Below are 4,145 nucleotides of genomic sequence, written 5' to 3' on the forward strand. Positions count from 1 at the left end.
TAATAATAATAATAATAATAATAATAATAATAATAATAATAATAATAGGCAGCACGGTGGCGCAACTGGTAGAGCTGCTGCCTCTCAGCGAGCAGGTCCCTGGTTCAAACCCCAGTCCAGGGGTCTTTCTGGGTGGAGTTTGCATGTTCTCTCCGTGCATGCATGGGTTTTCTCCGGGTGCTCCAGTTTCCTCCCACAGACCAAAAACATGCATGTTAGGCTGACTGGTAACTCTAAATTGTCCCTAGGTGAGAGAGAGAGAGAATGGTTGTTTGTCTCGTTTGTCTCTATGTGTCCCTGTGATGGACTGGAGACCCGTCCAGGGTGTACCCCGCCCCTCGCACAGTGATTGCTGGACATGGGCACCAGTGACCCCCGTGACCCAAAATGGAATAAACGGGTAAAGAAAATGGATGGATGGATAATAATAATAATAATGAATTTAATTTGTAATGCACTTTTTATTAACAAAAATCTCAAAGTGCTACAGAATGCAACTAAAATCAATGATACAATCATGTTGAGGCAGAATAGGCTTGCTTAAAAAGAAAAGTCTTTAAGCCTTTTTTAAAGTCAGTCAATGATTGTGGAGCTCTCAGATATTCAGGGAGGGAGTTCCAGAGGTGGGGGGCAGCCACACAGAATGCCCGATCTCCCATGGTTCTTAATTTAGTTTGTGGAAGGTGGAGGAGATGACTGTTCTGTGGTCGTAGGGACCGGGTGGATGAATATGGAGCAAGAAGGTCCTTCAGATAATCTGGTGAATTTCTGTATAAACACTGATGGTGATGAGAGCAATTCTGTACTGAATTCTGTAGGTGACAGGAAGCCAGTGGAGGTTATGGAGAATGGGTGTAATATGTTCAAATTTACGAGCTCTCAATAAAATCCTGGCTGCACTGTTTTGAATATATTGAAGCTTCTGAAGGTTTTTGCCGGGTATTCCAGTAAACAGGGAGTTGCAGTAGTCGAGCCTGGAGGAAACAAAGGCATGGACGAGTTTCTCTGCATCAGCAAAAGTGAGAGCTGGGTGAAGTTTGGAGATATTTTGAAGATGGAAGAAACAGGTTTTAAACAGATGCTTAATGTGATTTTCAAATGTAAGATGAGAGTCCATTTTTATTCCAAGATTTGTAACAGAGGTGGTGGAGAGGGGGATGTCTTGTCCAGAAAATGAAATAGTCGTTATAGTTGAAGTTTGAACCTGGTGAGGGGTGCCAATCAGTATGGCCTCTGTTTTGGAGCAGTTGAACTGAAGAAAGTTCTGATTCATCCATGCCCTTATCTCCTCCAGACAGGTAGAGAGGGCAGCGAGTGAAGATGGAGATGACAGTGGTGAAGATGATGCTCCGGTCCTGATGTAAAGCTGTGTATCGTCGGCATAACAGTGAAAAGAAATGTTGTACTGATTAATAATTTGACCTAAAGGCAGCATGTAAAGGGAAAATAGCAGGGGCCCTAAAACTGACCCTTGAGGGACACCACAGGAGACACAGACAGTCTGGGACTTGGCATTGCCAAGACTAACACATTCCAGCCTATTGGAGAGGAAAGATTTAAACCAGTCCAGGGCAGTGTCACAGAGACCGACCTCCACATGAAGAAGGTGGAGGAGGATACTATGGTCCACAGTGTCGAAAGCTGCAGTGAGGTCAAGGAGAACAAGGAGGGAGGGAGAACCAGTGTCAGCAGCCATGAGGACATCATTGGTGACTCTCAGCAGTGCGGTCTCAGTACTGTGAGCTGCACGGAAGCCAGACTGAAACTTCTCATACAGGGAGTGTTGTTGTAGGTGGATCTGCAGCTGAGCAGCAACTGCTTTTTCCAGAACTTTGGACAGAAATGGGAGGTGAGAAATTGGGCGGTAATTAGAAAGAATGTCTGGATCCAAATTAGATTTTTTCAGAAGAGGCCTAATGATGGCAGTTTTAAGAGGCAGTGGAACTTGACCAGATTGCAGTGACTTGTTTATTATTTGTGTGATTAATGGGCTTATTGCAGAGTGATTGGATTTAATGAGAGACGAGGGGAAGGGATCCAGGGCGCAGGATGAAGGCTTCATTTTCATGATGATGGTCTCTACTTCACTCAGAACAACCTCATCAAAGCAGCTCAGGGACCCAGAATGCAGACGGGTAGATGGCAGATGAAGATCAGGGAGGCTATGGAGCTGAGATCTAATGGAGTTAACTTTGTTTTAAAAAATGAAAGGAACAGGTTGCATTTTTGAACAGAGTCCTCATGAGATTGTTTAATGGGATTAAGGAGAAGATTTATTGTGGAGAAGAGTTGTTTAGAGTTTCCAGGGCAGTTGTTGATGATGTTGGAATATTATTTGGACCGTGCTTCTTTAAGAGAAAAGGCGTAGGCTTTCTGATGTTCTTTAGATGCCTGCTGATGTACAGAGAGACCAGATGATTTTACACGTCTCTCAATAGCACGGCCAGCTGCTTTCATCCTGCGCAGCTCAGCAGTGGACCAAGGGGCTGAACGGGAGAAAGACACCAGCCTTGCTTTAAAGGGAGCATGGAGGTCCAGAAGCTCCTGGAGAGATTGGTTGTAGTAATCCACAGAGTCATTTGCAGATGAGTGATTGACAGCAGTCAGGGAGTGGAGATCAGAGGACAGAACCTCAGGGGAAATGTTTTTAAAGTCACGGAACTGGATAAGTCGTTTAGGATTAGGAGCAGATGAAGTTGAAGGCACTTCCAGGGAGATGACACTGTGGTCTGAGACACCCAGGTCATATACAGATAAGTTATTGATAGGTACAGTGTCTGTAATCACCAAATCCAGAGTGTGCCCCCTGTTGTGCGTAGGGGCGTCAACATACTGAGTGAGATTGAGAGTCCAAAAGAGACTTAAACTCTGCTGCCAGAGGGGAAGAGGAATTATCAATGTGGATATTTAAATCTCCAAGAATAATATTTTTCACAGGAGATGCGCAGAAAAAAGTGAGGAGGTCATGCATCTCTAAGTTAAATGAAACATGTGGTTTGGGAGGCCGATAAATCAATATAACATTCATCAGGAGGGGGGCTTTGAGGTTGAAGGCCAAACATTCAAAAGAGGAAAAGCCCTGAGAAGCTAAATGTGATCATTTTAAATGACTGCGGTAAATTACAGCCAGACCACCACCACGGCCAGTGCAGCGGGCTTTCTGCAGGTAACTGTATCCAGAGGGACAGGCTTCATTCAGAGAGCTGTACACATCTGGTTGATGCCATGTTTCAGTAAGGCACATGAGGTCCAAATTCTTCTCCAGAATATGATCATGAACAAGACATGATTTATTGGATAGTGATTGAGCATTGAAAAGTTCTATTTTAATACTGGTTGGAGTAGAAGCCTTTAGAAGGGGTTTAAGCAGCCTGAAGTCCACTCCACGTTTTCCTTGCCACTTCGTGCGCTGTGTTCTTTCAGCAATATCAGGGACTACAGAGGCAGTGTTCCGATGACGTAATCGATGTGCGGCAGGACCGGTAGACCAGATGGAAGGGATGGAGTCAGACCCAGCTTGCCGAGAGTAAACAGTTCTCTTCCGAGAGCCTCTATGGACATAACGAGGTCTACGCAGAAGGCCCAGTTTTTTAATGGTAGAAACAGAAGGTGGAATGGAGCAGTTGTTGAGTCCAATCAGCTGGGAGGCGGAGTAGGTCAACATCGACGAGCCAGCCAAGCCGGGGGAAGCTAGCACAGAGCTAGCCGCTAACAGCAGAACCACAGCTCCGAAAAGGATATCCAAAAGGCAGTGCGATGTAATCCACAGCATAGCACAGGAAAAAATCCAGCAAAAGATGACAAACTGGAAAAATCCAGATGACACAGGAGGTTGACAGAAGCAGCAAGGTAAGCGCAACAATAATAGTTGCTAGTTCTTCAAGCAAAGTCCGAGCTGCCGTGCTGGAGTTGTATGTTGACAGCAATAGTCCCAAATTCCTGTTAGGGAGTGCTAATTAAGCTGTCTGTTATAAGTACTGATTGAGAAATTACTGAACAAAAATAAGTCCAGATAAATGTCCACGAATATAGCAACAGTATAATGACTTTTTAGCACGGAGAAGCGGCGAACATGCAGCGCCAGCGTCCTCTCTCAATCTGTTGGACACGGTAGGACACAGACTGTAAGACACTGTTTGTAGGAC

The 4,145-nt window shown here is 44.9% G+C and overlaps 1 protein-coding gene across 1 annotated transcript in view; it reads left to right on the forward strand.

Annotated features, from left to right (window-relative positions):
• The window catches only part of ubtfl (upstream binding transcription factor, like), an 18,826-nt gene that overhangs the window by 5,385 nt on the left and 9,296 nt on the right, over nt 1-4,145 (forward strand). The gene's annotated exons all lie outside the window — the stretch shown is intronic.

The sequence above is a fragment of the Nematolebias whitei genome, chromosome 9, assembly GCF_014905685.2.
Source record: "Nematolebias whitei isolate Nwh7 chromosome 9, NemWhi1, whole genome shotgun sequence".
NCBI lineage: Eukaryota > Metazoa > Chordata > Actinopteri > Cyprinodontiformes > Rivulidae > Nematolebias > Nematolebias whitei.